Here is a 21,667-nt window from a genome sequence, read left to right as displayed (position 1 = left end):
GGAGGAGGCTCATCAGGGTGGTAGAGATGCAGGGGAGGTGGGGCTTATCAAGGTGAGAGTTTGATCGGCCTGCTTAACAGGGGAGTCCCAGCTGTTGCCAAGGCAATCCGCATGCTAGGCTCCCGCTTCCCCTATCCCCTTCTCTTCCCCATCCCATCATAGGTGCTGACTTTTGGTTTTGCCAGTGGGTCCCGCATCCCGGCTCTGCCTGCTCCCCCAAGGCCCCAGCCCCACCCCTTCCTGCCTCCACTCTGTCCCCTCCCCCAGATTCCCTCCCACTCACTCCTTTCTGCCCCCTCCTGCCTTAAGGGCAAGGTGTGTGTGTGTGTGTGTGTGTTTGGGGGGGGGCTCAGCTCCCCCCCCAACTGGCAATTTTCAGTATATTTATGCACTTTTCATATTCTATTTATTGAATGTGTGTCTGTCATTGGTATCTTAACGTCATCATTAAAATAGTAATGAACTACATAATTACATTATCATGAATTACAGTTTATTAAAATCATTACACTCAGCTACAAGCTGTCTTCACTAACAGCCCAGTTTATAGACATTACTTTCACTCTGCTTCACACCTGCTTGGGGCCTCTTTGGGAGCTGCGGGCCACTGATGGCAGTGGAAAAGTGGCAGCTGCGAGGGACAAGCAGTGGGGAGTCTTCCCCCTCTCTTGTTTCTTCTCTAAGTCCTTGCTCCCCTTCCTGATGTTTCCCCCTTCTTACTTCCCATCCATGTCCCTTTTCCCATCTCTCTCTCTACTCTCCCCTCCTGGTGGCTCGGTCTAGTGCCTGGCCCACCCATACACTCAAAGCGCAGAGGAGGCTCCCTCTCCTTGGGGTAGGAAGGGTTGCCTAGTGGTTAAGGCACAGCCCTGGGGGCCAGGTGTTCTGGGTTTGGTTCTCTGCTCTGCCACAGACTCCCTGCTTAGCCTTGGGAAAGTCACGTCACCACCGCGTGCCCTAGATCCCACCTGCCAAAGGGGGCCAGTACTAACCCTGCCTCCTCGGCTAAATCCATTCATGGCTGTGTCAAGATGGGGAAAATGAACATACCAAGGCGGACAGATTTGAGCTGAATTTCTCCAGAGCCCTGAGAATGAGAGCCAGCTCCACACAGGGGGGGACGGGAGAGAGGGGGGCTCAGGCCAGCTCGGCACAGAGGGGGGTCGGCGCTTCAGCCCCGCAGCTTCTGCCGGGGTCGGGCCTTCCTCTCCCCCAAGCTCCTGCCGGGGTCGGGGCTTCTCCCCGCAGAGCCCTCCCTTCCCGCTCTCCACTCGGCCAGGCACTGACCCTGCGAGGCCAGCAGCAGCCGCCCCCTTGCTCCAGTGACCGGGGCGGCCCGGGCCAGCCAGGCTCTCCACCTGCGCTTCCCCCTGCCGCCGCTAGATGTCGCCCCACGCCAACGGGCTCAGGGCCTCAGCCCCCGCCCCCGGCAGATAGGAGGCCGCGAGCCGCCATCTTCTCGCAGGCTTCTTGACCCGAGCGGCGTGCGGGGCTGCGGGCGGCGGGCTAGCGGAGCCCGTGCGGTAAGTTTGACATGGGGAAGGGGCCGCTGCCGCCTGCTAGTTCCGACGGCAAGGGACGGGTCAGCTCGGGGACGGGGGGGGGGGGTCGTCTCTGGGCTCCCTCTACAGGGGGCGGGACACTACTTCCCCCCCTCAGGACAGTGCCGTGGCGGGCAGGAGTGTTCCCGCCCCTCCGGGGGTGTCCTGGGCGGCGGGGAGCTTTACTCCCTCCCCCCCCGCCCCTCCTGAGTAGGGCACGCCCGGGAGGGCGGGGCAGAGACTCTGATCCTGACCCCCCTTCTCAGTGGGGTTCCCCGGGGGGCGGGGGGCAGGGACTCTCATTTTCCCTACTGCTGGTGCAGCGTCAACTACATCACAACTACATCACACTTTTTTTTTTTTTTGGTGATTTTTCAAGGACCCCCCCCCCCCCCACACACACACCTTCTAATATTTTGTAATATGGAAACAAACTTGTAAAATTAAAGGACGCACAAATCTTCGGGCATTACCTGATGTATGGACACCCCCTAAGATCCAGCTTGAGTCCCCCAGAGAGTTCTGTTACCTGGATAAACTGGAGCCATCCTAAGGTTCCCTCACTTCTCATTTCCAACTGTGGCAGAGGGGTGTAGAGCCCTCGGGATTTATCTGCATCCGAAATTGCAGGGCTGTGTTGGACTTGGCACATGTCTCGCCTATCGCTTTACTGCATTAACCAGTGTGTGTGTATATATATATACACACCGGAGAGGGAGAGGAATTATTTATGCTCATGACCAATGTGGACACAAGAACAAATGGATATAAACTGGCCACAAGGAAATTTAGGCTAGAAAGTAGACGAAGGTTTCTAACCATCAGAGGAGTGAAGTTTTGGAACAGCTTTCCAAGGGAAGCAGTGGGGGCAAAAGATCTATCTGGCTTTAAGATTAAACTCGATAAGTTTATGGAGGAGATGGTATGATGGGATAACATGGTTTTGGTAATTAAATATTCGTGGTAAATAGACCCAATGGCCTGTGATGGGATATTAGGTGGGCTGGGATCTGAGTTACCCAGGAAAGAAACGACATCGTGCACCCACGGGGAAAGGGACTGAGAGGCTTTCCCCATTGGACCGTATGAACTGGAACCATAAACCCACTGAACATTAAATACCCACCAAATGAGGGTAGACCCATCCCCGCTATCGTAGCCACTCACTATATTCCGCACCTGAACATAGCCGGTATGTGGATAGCTTACCCCCATATATCAATGTCTGTACTTTGACCGGTTAAACTTTTACCCCCAGTCGGGGAGATTGCAGATTTTTACGTAATCCTTACTCCACCAGCTCCTAAATCGAATTTCGCATCCCTTGATAATCTGTACCTTATCCCCTGACAACCAGAAACTTCTATGCTTGAACTCTGTACTGTTTCTTATTTCAACATTATCTTAATAAAATTATTAAATCTGGCTGATGAATCTTGCCCATATGCTCAGGGTTTAGCTGATCGCCATATTTGGGGTCGGGAAGGAATTTTCCTCCAGGGCAGAGCATGTAGCTCTGTAGCATGGGGCACGGGTCACTTGCTGGAGGATTCTCTGCTCCTTGAAGTCTTTAAACCATGATCTGAGGACTTCAATAGCTCAGACATAGGTGAGAGGTTTTTCGCAGGAGTGGGTGGGTGAAATTCTGTGGCCTGTGTTGTGCAGGAGGTCGGACTAGATGATCATAATGGTCCCTTCTGACCTTAGTATCTATGAATCTAAGTACATAATGCATTGCATGCCATTTGTCCACACGTCTGGAGTACACCTGACTTTTCAACCTCATTTATGCCTCTGGTTTATCTGTACTTGTGTGTCTCCCTATTGGCTTGTAGCTCATTTAAGGGTAAGGTCATTTAAAGAGTTGCTTTTCTTCCTGTTAATCTTCCGGACCTGAAAGGTTGAAGAGTTATAACAGTAACACTTCTGTATATGCAGCTGTTTATAAAATATTATGGATATTTATTAAATAGCTAAAAATGAAGAGGATTAAAGCAGCAAGTAAAATAGTATGAAATCACAAGCAAACTAGTGTGTGTCATAAGCCAAAGTCTCTTTGAAATGAGGAAATGTTTTCAAGATACTGCTGTATCAAAGACAACAAAAAAAGTCAAAGTTCACTTTGAAAAGGTCTGGTTCAATAAAGTCTCAGAACTAATGTTTTATAGCTCACAAGAAAATAAATTTAGTCAGGGGATTGCTTTTTTGAAATCCAGTTCTAAGGGTGCTGATATTTCTATAGCGCAAGGACAGGAATACTTTTCTTGGTGAACCTGCCTTTCTAGAGGCTTTAGCAGTCTCAAATAGCAAGATCAGAGAGATGTTTTCTATTAAAGCATTGGCCATTGGAAATTACAGAGGGGTAAGACTGTTAATTATGGCTCTGATCCTGCGACTGGCTCCTAAGTAATCATGCTATTTAATTTTTTGTCACATAATTTATTTTCATAAGGTAATAAAAATATTTGAATAAACTAAATTCTGATAAAGGTTTTTGGGTTTGAATAATTTTTTTAAAATTATTCATAAAAAAGGTGTTTCTATACAAAGAAAACCCCAAACAGGATTGTTTTAACCATTTTCTTAGCAGGCTTCAAAGTATCTACAGTGGAAACCCTCAACTCCCATTGGAGTCAAGTGCACAACTTCACTTTTATTTAACAGGATAACTGAAACCTCAGGTTTTGGAAGTTTGTCAAAATGTAGCTCTCTGCCAATGGATAACCTGAAACTTGTTGTGCTGACCTTCATATATAGTAGATTTTCTGTAAAAGAAGCTACAAACTGTTTACCAGTTAATGGGATCTGAGGGTGCATGGTCCCTTAGAAAACTTGGGGTAGCATACAGGAAAAAAAATCAGTTTAGAAATAAGGATGAAAAAGATGATTTTGAACAGATAAATATTACATTTCAGAAGACTGATATCTAATTTTCTGATGTCATTACAGGATTAATAACCAAAATAGAGGCTTTATTTTGTTTATAGATTACTAAATTATGTGCCATTAGAGCAGATAAAAAAAAATCTAAGAAATCTTGTGGGACAGTATAAAAAGGAGACTCTAAGGTCTTCCCCTATGGGGCAGGAAGAAGAAAGATTAATCACAATTTTGTTTCCTTTTTCTTGATCTGATTCCGTTTACTTATTTAAATCTAGTTTTGCCCTTGAAAATTCCTGCAAATAGGTGAAATCTTCTTGTGAAGGTATTAGTATTTCATCTTTGAGAGTCATTAATTTGGAATTAAAAACATGACCATGATTTCACAGTGTAAACAAAAAAAAGACCAAACATTTCTAAAACACCTCTCAGATTGGCAGGGTCGAAAACTGCTCCTGCTATTCTTTTAGGAATAAATCCCACTGTTAATCTATCTGCTTTGTATGAACTTTATTGGGTTTTCTTATAGAGAGATGGAAACATAGAGCCTTTCTTGTTCAAATTAAAATAAATATGTATTTCCCAAGCTTCTCTGCCAGCTCCCTGAGCAAAGAACGTAATAATTGTTCATATTCTCTCCAGCTCTTCTGCAAATTTAGTTCGAGTCCTGATACAATATGACACAATATAGATCTTTGCAATTTGCAAATGTAACTCAAACTTTCATTCAACAATTCTCGAGTCCTTTGCACCTATACCCACTTTCTCCTGCCAAATCCTTTCTTCGTTTTGGCTCAGCTACCACTCTCCTGATTCCTTCTATTTCTGAGAGATGTTTCAGAGTAGCAGCCCTGTTAGTCTGTATCTGCAAAATTCCACTGAATGCATCCAATGAAGTGAGCTGTAGCTCACAAAAGCTTATGCTCAAATAAATTTGTTAGTCTCTAAGGTGCCACAAGTGCTCCTTTTCTTTTTGAGAGATGTTTGCTATTTACAAGATTATTTGCGTAGTCAGGTTATGTATTTTTCCTGGTTCATTCTTTCTCTCTGATTTTTCTCTCCAAATATTTCATACTTTGATTTTTAATTCACGGGTTTATTGTCTGATGTTTAGATTTTTGTGCTGGATGTGCTATAAATGGGTTAAATAAATATTTAATTATTGCTTTTGACACAGTTTTCCACATTTCCAACTGTTTGTGTAAAATTGTATTTCCTTTAAGGGTATTTAATTTTGTCCTTGAATGTGGTTTTAGGGATAGAACTGCATAAAATCTAATTTATTACTAGAAATCCTACATTATTTTATCTCTTAAGATCATTAAGTCCCTAGAAAATATTCATATGGGTTTTACTGTCTTTTTAATGTCAGTGTTTATTAATATGAGAGATTTCAGTTTAATAAAACAGACTATATTGTTCCTAATCTTCTTTTAAAAAGATGCAGGCTGAGCACCTCTCTTTTGTCATGTTACTTGAAAATAACACTTTCCAAGGAAGTATTGTCATTGTAGAGCATTGAACAGAACATGACTTCTATCCTAATATATAGGATGTTGTTTTGTTGGGCTTTTCATTTAAGGAACAAAAACAGTTGGGAACTCCAATTCTGCCAAGTTTAGGCCATCTCGAAAAATACCAAAAACCCCTTACCAAGTCAAAATGTCAAATGGATTATTCTTCCTGCTGCCTTATTAAAGGCATTGAAAAAATTATATTTATTTATGAACTGGATTTTGGTTTTCCTGTAGCCTGTTAGTTTCTCTTTCATATTGTGATTGCAAATGTAAAAGGCTGTTTTGTTTTTATATGGTGCAATCAGTAAACGAAGATTAATCTGTATTTTTTTTTTTTTAGGATTTCTACTTGCTTCCTTTCAGAGTAACAGCCGTGTTAGTCTGTATTGGCAAAAAGAAAAGGAGTACTTGTGGCACCTTAGAGACTAATAGATTTGCTGTAGCTCAGGAAAGCGTATGCTCAAATAAATTGGTTAGTCTCTAAGGTGCCGCAAGTACTCCTTTTCTTCTTGCTTCCTGTAGCTAGCTACATGCATGGCTTGTGTTTTTGTTTGATGTTACTCATGGAACACTAACTACTTCTGTGACAGAAAACTGCACATAGAATGTCAGCCAAACTGGTGAACAAAGAAACAGGCCAGCACTAGTTCCGGAACTCTGGTGACTTTGCCCTGTGTTCTTAGAAGTAAAAGCAAAAAGAGTTTCTAATGACTGCTCCCACTGATATATGAGAAACTTTTAAAAAGATATCTCTGTTACTGACAAACATTATCTGACTGGTTTGATTTCTAATATTTTGGTTGGTAGGCTTTATTTCAGGCTGCTTTGCACCTGCAAAACCAATCCAAGACATGTTTTCAGGGCAATTCAGTATGCAGTCCTATTAGGGTTCACTGGTAGCTGAACTAACATTAGACACTAAAGCACTAGTCACATTTTCTATCTGTTGATATCACATCTACGGTAGGTGAGGGTGATGACAAGGAAATGGGGTAAGAAGGGCATGAATGTCCAAAGAAGGGCAAGAGTTCAGACAGCAGAGGGGAAGAAAGGGGGAAAAAATGTATTCCTGTATTTGAATCATAGAATATCAGGGTTGGAAGGGACCTCAGGAGGTCATCTAGTCCAGTCCCCTGCTCAAAGCAGGACCAATCCCCAGTTTTTGCCCCAGATCCCTAAATGGCCCATTGAACTCACAACCTTGGGTTTAGCAGGCCAATGCTCAAACCACTGGGCTATCCCTAGAAATGGTATCTTATCAGGTAGAAGTATTGACTGAAAAATCCAGTTCAGGGCACTCATGGGAGGGAAACAGGAGGACTGAATCACCTGACATAAGGTAAACAACCAAAAAACGTTGGGGCATGACCATTATGTTTTAAATCAGCACTTGACAAATCTACTTGTCCAGTCACCACTGGGGATAGGAAACTTTACTTGGTGTATTGGAGATTCATGCATTAGTTTTGTAGAATTTAAGAGCACTTAAAAGTAAGCTTCCAGGCCTTGTGAATGTGAGTAAAACCAAATAACAGAGCCCCAATTTCTTGTGAGCTCCTGAGAGAGGTGTAAACTGCCTCCATGCATTTCAGGGGTGTTAATTCTGTTGTCTTTCTATATCTGTCTTACAGAAATCTGAAAAATATCTGAAAAATCCACACACTGAGCGGTGTAGCTATATCAATGTAAATTCCCAGCATAGACCAGCCCACAGATCAGACAAGTTGTAGAGGGTAAAAACATAGTCCCTTCTTGGTTTTGGCTTTATTCACAGGAATAAAGGAATTAGAAATGAAACATAAAATCCAGCCCAAGTCTTTTCCTCAGGCTTGGTTGGTCCCTGAATTCCTTTTTCAGGACTACTCAGCCTCTGCTCTAAAGTAGCTTTATGTAGAGAATGATTCCCAACTCCCTTTTATCTCTGTAGGATAGTGAGCTATCTGTAGCAGAGTCAGTAGAACCCACTAATCTTTCCCAGGAGAATCAATGTCTACTAAAGGTATGTCTTCACTACCCGCCGGATCGGCAGGCAGCAATCAATCCCCGAGCGCTCTCCCGTTGACTCCTGTACTCCAGCGCCACGAGAGGCGCAAGCAGAGTCTATGGAGGAGCGGCAGCAGTCGACTCACTGCGGTGGAGACACCATGGTAAGTTGATCTAAGTACATTGACTTCAGCTACGTTATTGACGTAGCTGAAGTTGCGTAACTTAGATCAATCCCCCCCGGTGTAGACCAGGGCTAAGAGAGTGGGATGTTTCATGCATATATTGCCAGCCTTAGTTCGGAACTTCCAGAAAGCTTGAATTATCCCAATCACATACTCCAAACTGCGTTCACTTTAAGCATAGGTGACAATTTTGTTTGTTAGCCTTTAATTTTAGTCATTGGTGGAGAAATCCACTAAATTTCTGAAGTGTATTCTACAGGAAAAGAAAGTTAAATGAATAACTGCTCTGTCTCTATATCTTTAGATGGCCATTTACTTGTTGCCACATACTGTCTTGTGTCTTATGTAAAGCAAAACCACGATACTCCCTCTGTATGATCAATGTCTGGCAGAGCTTAAATCTTTTCCCCAAGGGGCTTAGGAAAGTGTCTCTCAAAAAAAGTAAACACATTTCAAGAAAAGTGTTTAACTGTGAATAAAGTAAAATAAGAAATTATGTAAAATATTCAAAGAGCAGTTGTGTAAATTTGCACAGAGGCATGTAGTTAATGCACTTTAGGGCACTGAGCTGGCTAAATCATTCTTAATCTAGGTAAACCTGCTGCTTAGGAAGGAAAACACTGACAATTTTTCATGAATTTGCGCATTCCTTGAACTCAAGAAGACATAGTTGAGCTAAGATAATAGGTCCAAATGCAGACTTGTACATTAAACTTTACTGTGCAGCATAAATATATGATTAAATAGCAATTGACTCAATACTTTTTTGAGCTTGAAAATGAAATTGGGACATGATGATAAAGCTAAAAACTATGTGGCTCCAAAAGAAGAAATAAAATTGCATTAATTTATCTCTTTGAAAACAACTTAGTGATGACTAATACATCTACCTAATTGACGTGCTGATCAGTTGTATTTTACCATTACTCCCTGTACTACATTTCGTCTATGTGTTATACCAATAAATTAAAAACCAGCAGGATCTTATTAAAGGGGAAAAGGCAAAATACCACATTTATTGTGAATACAGAAAGAATCATAGTAAGCAGTTAGTTATAGTTATAACATTCCATTCAATCTCATATTCATACACACACACATGTTCTGCAAGGTTGTTATCATAGGTACCAGCTTTAGAGTTGCTCATGCCAACCCACTGGCCAGGTGGCCTGGATGTGAGGAGGGAGCAGGGCCTTGTCAGATGCTCATCTGATGCTCCTGGAAGTTGGTTTGCAGAATCAGACCCCCCAAAGTTCTCACTTTCTAGAATCTATTTTTATAGGAATTTATTCCTATGCCAGTCTATGGGAATTGCTTCATCATGCTGTTGCTGAATCAATCAGCAGATAGCACATTCCTGACGGCTCCGTGCTGCCAGATGTTATATTGTTCTTTGGTTCTCCCATTCTTGAGGCTGTTGGGTGGATTCCAGTGTGCCCTCCGGGAGTCCTCTGGTTATTTCCACTTGACGCCTTCTTCAGCCCATGGACACTGGATTCTTAGGCTGGCACCTCCCTGATCATTCAGTTATTTTCCACACCAACCATCCATCCACATACATCCTCTGTCTCTATTTTAATCACAATTGTTAATGCAACAAAAGGGTGGGGAGTCTCTGGGTGCTGTTTCTGTTGTTACAGAATATTGCTTTGAGTCTCTCTCTGTGTGAATTGCTTTGAGAACAGACTCTGTCTTAGAATGTACTAACGCAATTAGCAGCTTGCAAGTTTCACACATAGAGGGAGAGAAACAGTACCAAAAGCCAAGAGACCTCTTAATTAGTAATACTCTGGAATTTAAACTCTGGGGAATCAAACTCATTTGATTTTAATACAGAACTTCTTTAATATGATCCAACATAATCCTCCTCTTCTGCAGTTTCCACGGTATGCATCCGATGAAGTGAGCTGTAGCTCACGAAAGCTCATGCTCAAATAAATTGGTTAGTCTCTAAGGTGCCACAAGTACTCCTTTTCTTTTTGCAAATACAGACTAACACGGCTGTTACTCTGAAAGATAATCGTCAGTGTCACTTTCTATGTAGCCTATTCAAAAGAAGGTACTGTGAGGCAATTTGAGTTTGTGATTCCAGTTCATGCCACATACATGATCCTAGTGATTTATCTATGAATGAATGTGTGAATAAATATGAGATTGAATGGAATGTTATAACTATAACTAACTGCTTACTATGATTCTTTCTGTATTCACAGTAAATGTGGTATTTTGCCTTTTTCCCTTTAATAAGATCCTGCTGGTTTTTATTTTATTGGTATAACATTTGTGTGGTCTCTTCCTTCTTCGCATCTCCCCTATCTACTACTTAAACCATCTGTGTGGGTTTTTTCTCTCTCCCTTCTATCCTTTCCTGGCATTTCTCACCATCACAGATATATTTTCCATATATGCTGCCTCCTTGTTACTTATGGGGAAACTTATCCAATTTTGGCCTTCCCCTTAACTCCACCCTTTTCACCTTCTGCACCTTCCTCATGTTACTATCTCTGCTTCTCTAGTCTTTACTTCATCAGTCCCCTTCTCATGCTTCATCTGGGATTCATAGTTGTTGTTATTTTTTTAAATGCCAGAAAGCACCATTGTGATCATCTACTCTGACTTTCTGCATAACATCGGAATGCCTTTTCCCTCTCCAAAAACATCACTGCTAGCCATGGCTTCTTAATTACTCACTTCATACATTTTACTGCATCAGAAACATGAATTCCCCTTTGAATGACATCACCTGTACAGCAGTTCTCCCCGAAGGCGGCCTCTTCTCTCAAATATAGCTCACTCCAAATTGTCCCCAAAGGACGTAGTGGGGGGGATTATCTTCTCCTGACGTCTGCACCTGCTGTACAGCTTCTCTTTGAATATCCTCCTTTGAGCAACACTTCATCGGATTCCTGGCTATGTGGAAGGGATAAATCATCTAACATTCCACCATCTTCCTTCCTTTCAGAGTCTGACACTTGGTTCTTCTCTTTCCTTTATCATAATCTTCCACCTTCATTCATGGCAGTTGCAGCTTCCGCACTCTCCACCAGCCCCTGAGCTTCTGCATTTTTGCTCTTATATTCTCATTTGACATCTCCCATCACTGTGGTCTTCACCCATCAACCTTGTCTTCACTAAACACCAGCCTAATAGGTGCTTCACTAAGTACTTGTTATCTTTCCATCATTGAGCTCCCTCTTTCTGATGATCGCCTCATTCATCATTGTGCACTGGCTCATGTCTCCTTTTTATCTTGGCTTTCTGCGATGTCTAATATGTGAGTGTTCATAGTGTCTCTGCCACTTTAGTCCTGTATTCTGCTCTCTCTGCCTGTGGCATCTGTGTGTCCGCCGCCTGCTGAATCTCTACTGCTGTGAACTCTTCTTTCTTTTCAAAGGGTTGTCTCAGCCTGTCGCAACTACACCTATCACTAGCTGACCCCCAATATCTGTTTTGTCTGTTCTTGTGTCTCCAAATGCCTCTGGTGAAAGTCCCATGGCTTTGCAGACTCTCCACTGTAAATTTATCCTCTCCTAAATTAGCTCTGCCATCTTCCTGATCAACTAGCACTAGTCCTGCACTCATTGACTACCATGCTCACTGTCTCAGCTTGCTACCTTTCGTGTCCTCCAATGTACCACTTGTGTACAGCTCTCCTGCATGTCAAATCTTCTTTCCATACCTATCATGCTTATCTTATTGTTGATACAGCCAGTACTCCCTGTCTCTCAGGTTCATAACTGTGTGGTCATATATGACTTCTCTCTCTCATGGGTGCACACATCCCTGCTATGGCCGTATCCTGCCATTCCTATATAATTGCAAAGATCTAGATTGGAATTTGGGAGACCCAAGTTCAGTTACTGGCTCTGCCAGAGGATTCCTGTGTGAATATAGGTAAATCACCTATTTTTTGGGTTGTTTTCTTCTCTCTAAAATGGGGATAATATTTCCCGACTTTGTGTTTTGAGGGATTCAATGATGAAATAGTAAGTAGAAGCGAACATACAAATTACATAGAAAATAAACATAAAAGGCAACCTCAGGTTTTAAACTTTCATATTAGATAAAATCCCTTTCCTAATAAAAAGAAAAGGAGTACTTGTGGTACCTTAGAGACTAACCAATTTGAGCATAAGCTTTCGTGAGCTACAGCTCACTTCATCGGATGCCGTAGCTCACGAAAGCTTATGCTCAAATAAATTTGTTAGTCTCTAAGGTGCCACAAGTACTCCTTTTCTTTTTGCGAATACAGACTAACACGGCTGCTACTCTGAAACCTTTCCTAATAAAGTTACCTATTGCTTTAAGACAGTTTCACAGCATACCCGTTTATTGTAGGAGCGATCCAATATTCACAAACAGCCCTCTGTGTATCCCTCAGGTTCTGGATGAAAATTTGCAGTCCCAAGCCTGGTTTTAAAGTATTCCTCCCCCTCCCTCCCCCGCCGTCCCTCCCAGGCATGGGCTATGGTAGAAAATTAAGTGAGATTAACTACATTGTTCAGGGGTGTGAAAAATCCAGGGTTTTGAGTGGTGTAGTTAAACTGGTTTAACCCTGGGTGTAGACAGCACTAGGTTGTTGAAAGGATTCTTCCATAGATCTAGTTACTGCCTCTCAGGGAGGTGGATTACCTATGCTGATTAGAGAACCCCTCCCGTCAGTATCTAGGTAGTGTCCACACTGAAGTGCTAAGTGTACTAAATCCCTGGTGACTCATGGTTATTCAGAGTAGGGAAATTCCCTCTTGGCTTGATAGCCAGGATGTCTGTCTTCCTGTTCATGCCTTTTTTCCTGGGCTGGACAATGGATGGTTACTTGAAGCTTGTTTTATGTAAATACCTGACTTGGGAGGTGTCCCTCCCTGCTTGACTGCTCACCATTCTGCTATGAGGGGTAGTTGTACAAATTATGACTAAAAACAACCAGGAGTCACGTGGCACCTTAAAGACTAACCAATTTATTTGGGCATAAGCTAGAAGAAGTGGGTTTTTTACCCACGAAAGCTTATGCCCAAATAAATCTGTTAGTCTTTAAGGTGCCACCGGACTCCTTGTTGTTTGCGTGGATACAGACTAACACAGCTACCCCTCTGATACTTGAAATTATGACCAGTTTTCTATATACATAAATAAATACATAGATTCAACCACAGACTGTAAACATATCTCATAATGACCATCTAGTTGAGAGCATTACAAGCTTTCCTGAGACCTTATTCTTTTTATACATTTATAGTACAATAGTACAGTATGGAATCAATTGATTCAAGTTTTCATTTTTGGTTTAAACCTTCTGTTCTGCCCGTGGTCTCTGGACCCTCATTGTCACAGTGAATATACACCACTTTCTGAAAACCAGATCTCTTTAATAAGCCTTAAATTGGGCATCTACAATTACAAGTCAGTTTTGAAAATCTTTGCTTTAATAATCAAAATTAATGTGGAAACTATTATTAATTAGATTACTTCTCAGTTGGTATTTTGGGGTGGGGAATAGAATGTACTCTGATTCAGGTTTCTTGTCCAATAGATGTGATCTAAAAAGGGTTGCTGATAGTAAATTAGTTCTGTAGCTCTGACCTCTGGAAGATAGATTGTAAAATTTCCTTTCCTTCCTCTATTTTTGTGTCAATAAGAATTCAAAAATTGCAACCTGTTTTAGGGATTAATTAATGGAGTCTCTTCTCTCCTCCACTAATCTAATTCTGAATTTGATTATGGATAAGTGATTAGATGATGACTGGTAGAGTCCTGCAAATCTGCAGATACCCACTATATATCTGTGGACAATTTTTGCATATCGCAGCTTTGATACGGATACAAATTTTGCATCTGCGCAGGGCCCTAGAGGTTGCAATGGTTGGATGATGATCAGGGATTACATCATATAGGAGGGGAAGTCACAGCAACAATAGTATGATATAGGATATTTCTATTATCTATTTTTTATCATTGCATAACTGTCCAATGGGATTTATTGTTGATTGCTGGTCAGCACCCAGCAGTGCACCCTCAGTGGGTGACAAAGGTCATTAGCATTTTAGCTCTTTTTATTAATTGGGAAATTTTCAAATCTAAATTTGGGAGCAAATCCCTCTTTTAGAAGTGAAAATTGTAACACAGGGCATGTACCACTTACGTTAAACTGTTATAAGAGAACCTGGGATGCTCCGAGTTAGTTTTGGGCTTGAAAACTATCCAAAATTTTCTTAACTGGAGCGACAACATATATTTAAAAAAATGTGTTTAATGGGATCTAGATACTGAAGTCATAATTCTGTCTAGTTTTGATGACATTGATGGATATAAACCGAAGGTGTATATTTCTTGCCAGTTAATCAACTTTGTTCTTCATGTCATGTTCTGGACAATTTTCTATTTAACCAGGAAAGCAAACTTCAGTTTGAGTACTTAACAGTTGCAGTTTTAATAAATTACTTTATGTACAATATCCTACTTAGGATCAATCAGTAATTTGTGGACGCTGATGGGTATACTGTAATCTTTTAAAGTTTGCAATGAATATTGCGCTTTCTCTTAAATTATAACGAGTTCTATTTAAATATATTCATGACATAGCAATCTCTGTTTGTGATCCCTAGATACAAAGATGATTTTAAGGGTTAAATAAAATTGACCTTTGTTATAAAAGCTACTTTTTGTCTGAATTTTACTTCTTCTTTTAATAAAGCTGCCATACTTCGGTCAGTATTTAAATCCTACTCATCTTTTTGCTTTGTGCTTATTCATGTAACCCTGTGCAGGATCGAGCCCTTTATGAAGCCAGTCTGTCTTGGGTTGCTCTAATTAAAAGAAAAGGAGTACTTGTGGCACCTTAGAGACTAACCAATTTATTTGAGCATGAGCTTTCGTGAGCTACAGCTCACTTCATCGGATGCATACTGTGGAAACTGCAGCAGACTTTATATACACACAGAGAATATGAAACAATACCTCCTCCCACCCCACTGTCCTGCTGGTAATAGCTTATCTAAAGTGATCATCAGGTTGGGCCATTTCCAGCACAAATCCAGGTTTTCTCACCCTCCACCCCCCCCACACAAATTCACTCTCCTGCTGGTGATAGCCCATCCAAAGTGACAACTCTTTACACAATGTGCATGATAATCAAGTTGGGCCATTTCCTGCACAAATCCAGGTTCTCTCACCCCCCTCCCAAAAACCACACACACAAACTCACTATCCTGCTGGTAATAGCTCATCCAAAGTGACCACTCTCCCTACAATGTGCATGATAATCAAGGTGGGCCATTTCCAGCACAAATCCAGGTTTTCTCACCTCCACCCCCACCCCCATACACACACAAACTCACTCTCCTGCTGGTAATAGCTCATCCAAACTGACCACTCTCCAAGTTTAAATCCAAGTTAAACCAGAACATCTGGGAGGGGGGGGGTAGGAAAACACAAGGGGCAATAGGCTACCTTGCATAATGACTTAGCCACTCCCAGTCTCTATTTAAGCCTAAATTAATAGTATCCAATTTGCAAATGAATTCCAATTCAGCAGTTTCTCGCTGGAGTCTGGATTTGAAGTTTTTTTGTTTTAAGATAGTGACCTTCATGTCTGTGATTGCGTGACCAGAGAGATTGAAGTGTTCTCCGACTGGTTTATGAATGTTATAGTTCTTGACATCTGATTTGTGTCCATTTATTCTTTTACGTAGAGACTGTCCAGTTTGACCAATGTAAATGGCAGAGGGGCATTGCTGGCACATGATGGCATATATCACATTGGTGGATGTGCAGGTGAACGAGCCTCTGATAGTGTGGCTGATGTTATTAGGCCCTGTGATGGTGTCCCCTGAATAGATATGTGGGCACAATTGGCAACGGGCTTTGTTGCAAGGATAAGTTCCTGGGTTAGTGGTTCTGTTGTGTAGTATGTGGTTGTTGGTGAGTATTTGCTTCAGGTTGCGGGGCTGTCTGTAGGCAAGGACTGGCCTGTCTCCCAAGATTTGTGAGAGTGTTGGGTCATCCTTTAGGATAGGTTGTAGATCCTTAATAATGCGTTGGAGGGGTTTTAGTTGGGGGCTGAAGGTGACGGCTAGTGGCGTTCTGTTATTTTCTTTGTTAGGCCTGTCCTGTAGTAGGTAACTTCTGGGAACTCTTCTGGCTCTATCAATCTGTTTCTTTACTTCCACAGGTGGGTATTGTAGTTGTAAGAAAGCTTGACAGAGATCTTGTAGGTGTTTGTCTCTGTCTGAGGGGTTGGAGCAAATGCGGTTGTATCGCAGAGCTTGGCTGTAGACGATGGATCGTGTGGTGTGGTCAGGGTGAAAGCTGGAGCCATGCAGGTAGGAATAGCGGTCAGTAGGTTTCCGGTATAGGGTGGTGTTTATGTGACCATTGTTTATTAGCACTGTAGTGTCCAGGAAGTGGATCTCTTGTGTGGACTGGACCAGGCTGAGGTTGGTGGTGGGATGGAAATTGTTGAAATCACCACCAACCTCAGCCTGGTCCAGTCGGAGAACACTTCAATCTCTCTGGTCACGCAATCACAGACATGAAGGTCGCTATCTTAAAACAAAAAAACTTCAAATCCAGACTCCAGCGAGAAACTGCTGAATTGGAATTCATTTGCAAATTGGATACTATTAATTTAGGCTTAAATAGAGACTGGGAGTGGCTAAGTCATTATGCAAGGTAGCCTATTGCCCCTTGTTTTTTCCTACCCCCCCCCCCCCCCAGATGTTCTGGTTTAACTTGGATTTAAACTTGGAGAGTGGTCAGTTTGGATGAGCTATTACCAGCAGGAGAGTGAGTTTGTGTGTGTATGGGGGTGGGGGTGGAGGTGAGAAAACCTGGATTTGTGCTGGAAATGGCCCACCTTGATTATCATGCACATTGTAGGGAGAGTGGTCACTTTGGATGAGCTATTACCAGCAGGATAGTGAGTTTGTGTGTGTGGTTTTTGGGAGGGGGGTGAGAGAACCTGGATTTGTGCAGGAAATGGCCCAACTTGATTATCATGCACATTGTGTAAAGAGTTGTCACTTTGGATGGGCTATCACCAGCAGGAGAGTGAATTTGTGTGGGGGGGGTGGAGGGTGAGAAAACCTGGATTTGTGCTGGAAATGGCCCAACCTGATGATCACTTTAGATAAGCTATTACCAGCAGGACAGTGGGGTGGGAGGAGGTATTGTTTCATATTCTCTGTGTGTATATAAAGTCTGCTGCAGTTTCCACAGTATGCATCCGATGAAGTGAGCTGTAGCTCACGAAAGCTCATGCTCAAATAAATTGGTTAGTCTCTAAGGTGCCACAAGTACTCCTTTTCTTTTTGCGAATACAGACTAACAGGGCTGTTACTCTGAAACCTCTAATTAAAAGCTGATTCACAGTCCATGGGAAAAATTTTAAAGCAAATCAGTTCCTTTCTCACCTAACTTGTTAACATAGCTCATCTGTTTGTTTGGCATAACTGATTCCAGCTCAGTATCTCGTTCATTCATCTGTGATTTCTGAAATTGAAACATTCTGTGCATTTTATGCAAAGCAGAAAGTTCTGTGTCCCTTGTGTCTCAAATTCATAAAGCTTGTTCATCCATAGTTCTACTATTTAAATCAATTAGATTTAACACAGGCATGTCCTGATGCACTGTAATTTCTTCTATCTATTTTGCAGTGTCTGGCAACCTGACTTAGTGTGCTGCCACTGAAAAATATAATTTGTATTCAGAACCTGCTATGAAACAAACTAAATTTCTGCTAATTACATTTTAGTATATAATGGTATCAGCTGTGGGGGAGGGAGTTGTTGCTGGTGTGGAGGCAGGGTGGCTGTCTGCTGAGTTTGACCAACCAGACACAAGGGCCATTACAAGAGTCCAGTGTGGAGCTGTGTGGTCATGGGGGAGGCTTTGAAAGCGTACTTTAACAGTCTCAGCCACATTAATGTGCTGTGCTTGACTGTGCTCTGGCCCTGAAGGTTTGTGGGTTTTTAGGAATGGTGTCGTACTTGCTGTACATTTATACATTGTCGTATAGTGAACCTATGAATTATTGTATTTTGCTGCACATTTATAACTATTACATTATTTTTAACTGAAATTATGACTTATGCAGTGTACATTTGCTTGTACATTTCCACATTATTGAGTGTTTTTCTAACCTCTTAGTTTTGTGGTGCTGGACACTTTACAAGTACTGGGTGCTTTGAGTACTGCTATGCATACTTCAGTATGTGTGGTAAACTAATAATGGTTATTTTAAAAAAAGAGTTTTATTGACTGACAAAAGCAGTTCGGGGGGGGGAACCCAATGTGTAAATAAAAAAGGACAATACAAATTTCAAAACATAAATTAACTGAATGGAAGCAGGAGAGTGAATTTGTGTGGGGGGGTGGAGGGTGAGAAAACCTGGATTTGTGCTGGAAATGGCCCACCTGATGATCACTTTAGATAAGCTATTACCAGCTGGACAATGGGGTGGGAGGAGGTATTTTTTCATATTCTCTGTGTATATATAAAGTCTGCTGCAGTTTCCACGGCATGCATCTGATGAAGTGAGCTGTAGCTCACGAAAGCTCATGCTCAAATAAATTGGTTAGTCTCTAAGGTGCCACAAGTACTCCTTTTCTTTTTGCGAATACAGACTAACACGGCTGTTACTCTGAAACCTGAATGGAACTTTAAATTTAGAAAGGCAGCAAATGGTTCTGTCTCTTTCAGTGCAGAAATGCAGTCCATTTTGGCTACAAGTATATCAACTGTGACTTTCATAGGTTGGTGTATGTGAAGCTGTGGTTAACTTTACTGTCCACCGGTCTGCTGTGGTGGGGGTAGGGATGCAACCCATGATGCCAAGTGGATTGTTGAGAGTTGTAGCGAGCTACCACCATGGAGTTCACCAGGGACTGCAAGGGTGGCAAGTCAGACCTGTGATTGTTAGACCTGTAGGTCAACTAGAATCTGCAGCATTTGTGTTTGCTGCCTGAAAAGTTCCATTATGTCCTGATGCATCTCCCACTCCCTCTTCTCATGGGATTCTTGGATCTTTATACACTTTCTCCTCTCCTTTCTATCCCTCTTCATGCTGTCTACCATGTTGGCCCACTAGGTCCTGAGTTCACAACAAACGCAACATGCGCTAACAGGATCTCACTGAATGTATTATCTCTAGTCCTCTTCTTTCTCCTCTGCATCAGAGTCAGGCGTTCTACAGGTGTGGAGGGGATACCCCTCAAGGCTACAATAGCAGCAGCTGCAGATAAAACAGACAGATGTATCCATTGTATTTACAATCACAACAGAAAGTGAAAGTTTCAAAACTCCTTTTCCATGAAACTTTTTAATGATGTCCTTATGGACACTTCAGCTGTGGAACACCTCTGCATAGCACCACTCTCTAGCCCCAGCCATGGTGAGTATTGCCTGTGAGTGGCAATGAGTGTGTGGGGGGGGGGGCTGACACAACATTTTCAGTTGCTTTAAACAGTTGTCCATATTTTCATTTGTTCATATTTCCTCTCTTTCATTGATATGGTTGTAGATTCTCGCCATGCTTCACTCTCCTCCATCTCTGACCTTTAGCAAAGGGCCCATAGCAAAGTCTGCCCTGCCAACCCCTAGCCTGGAGTAACCTGGCTCCTATGTGCTATGGTAATATATACAAATAATAATTAGTATTAAGGTGGTGGTTGTTGTGATGAAACACCTTAAACATAAGATGCTTATTATGTGGGTAGTGTAAGATCTATGACTATTAATATTCTTGTTTTCTTGCATGCTTATGTCTGTTAAATGATGGGATAGATGACTATGTGATTCTCACATAGCAACCATAACTACGTTTGGAAACAAAGTTGTTGTTTTTTTTTGTAAGATTCTAAGTAACTGAGTGAAATAAGCAATACTATTGTAGTAATTGAAGTTATTCCCTACTAATTGTGCTAGGAACCATTTTGTAATCTGTTGTATAGTAAAGTTGCTTAATGGTTCCACTTATTTTTGTTTCTAGACCCTTCATTAAGAGGGCAGAAGGAAACTCTGAAAACTGAATCCATAAAAAGAGAGAGGCTTTCTTTCGGGAGAGAAATGAAATACTCCAAATTAAAATTGCATTCTGGGAATCTTTATGATGGTCCTGTTAGACTAAGGTACCTGACTTTAGAGTTGAGGGTGAAAGAATAAAAATCCTTGTGACTAGAACCAAGCATAGAAGCCAGCAGGATCCTAATTTCTTCTAAGCAGAGTCTTTCTGTGCCCTTGAGCAAGTCAACTGATTTCTTTGTACCCCAGTGTATCTAGCCAGAAAATTAAGCAGGATCTGACTGAAAATCAGATGAATAAAGTTGAGTAGAGCTCAGTTTTCTGGTGAAATAAATTATAGATTAGTCACAATACTGACTCAGCACCTACTCTTTACACAAATACATCAAAGGACTTTGTTTAACCTATGTTACCCTCTTTATAAAATAACAAAAGGAAACAAACACTCCAGATAAAATACAGCTTTTTCACAAATGGCTACTGACCTGGGGCGGGGGGGATTTTTAAAAAAATAGGTTTAAAAAAAAATCCCATGCTTTGCCATTTTTTAAGCCTTTCAAGTACCATTTCAGTTAGTAAACAGTGTCCAGCTTTGCAGGTGCAGAGTGAACTTCAGCAAAGTGACATGAGTGACACATGCACAATTTGTGTGTCAGCTGGTACAGTATGTTCTGTTTGTTGACTCACTACGTGCACTCACATTTCAAGATCAAGTGCATATTAAGCACCAACATTGCTCTTGTAGTTAATCTGTTGAGCACTACATTTAATACTCCCCTTTGTCAGAAGCATGAGGATATACAAGTGATACGTTTTTTCACCCTGGTGCTTGTCACGTGGAAGAGGAAAAGAAATAAAAACTCCTTCCTTATGCCATGTATCCTGGATATATGATTATTTCTATCCTTAATCCCAATAAAAGTTACTTGGAACAAAAAGTGGGTTCCAGTTTTTGAATTCAGGTGTCTCAAAGAAAACATGGTGTCATTCCTGTTACATTAAATCGTATCTGTTGCTACTTTTAAAGCAAATAGAAATCTTGTTTCATATGAATAACCAGAGTTTATAGTCCTGCAGTTTGAATAATTTTCTTCTTCTTTATACTTTAACATCTGCTGACATCATGATCCTCTATAGAGTTCTTGTCTTCTGTCACCTGATGTGAACGAAATGTTGTAGTCAAGTTGGCTCTGCAAATTGCTAGATTAGTGTAAAAGGGGGAGGTATCTTCTGATTAATACTTTGATAGTTAAAAACAGGATTAATCATGCCTCTGCTCCTGGAAATGCTTCATGCTAAAATAGACTTTGTTCAGTGCATGCAAGAGAAGATATTTTATGCTCAGAAATTGTGAAAAACCCTTTAGATAGCATATAGGTACAGGCTAATAAAAATTAAACATCTTGATTACTGTGAATTTTAATAAATATGTGACGATGAAATAATCTGGCAAAATTTAAAATGTCTAGTTAGCTTGAACATATAAACTCTACTCATTGAACTCAGGTTGGTTGCTGTTTATGTTGCAAAGTATTATGACATAGC

At 41.5% G+C, this 21,667-nt stretch overlaps 1 protein-coding gene across 1 annotated transcript in view; it reads left to right on the top strand.

Moving 5' to 3' along the window:
- The first annotated feature begins 1,434 nt into the window (after positions 1-1,434).
- XIAP (X-linked inhibitor of apoptosis) overlaps positions 1,435-21,667 on the top strand; it is a 54,211-nt gene continuing 33,978 nt past the window's right edge. The window contains exon 1 of the mRNA XM_073361290.2: positions 1,435-1,523. The gene's annotated coding sequence lies outside the window, so the exon portion shown is untranslated. The remainder of the gene's footprint in view (positions 1,524-21,667) is intronic.

This window comes from Lepidochelys kempii, chromosome 9, assembly GCF_965140285.1.
Source record: "Lepidochelys kempii isolate rLepKem1 chromosome 9, rLepKem1.hap1, whole genome shotgun sequence".
Taxonomy (NCBI): Eukaryota; Metazoa; Chordata; order Testudines; family Cheloniidae; genus Lepidochelys; species Lepidochelys kempii.
The sequence above is the reverse complement of the archived record's forward strand: the minus strand, read 5'-3'. Positions and strand labels throughout refer to the sequence as shown.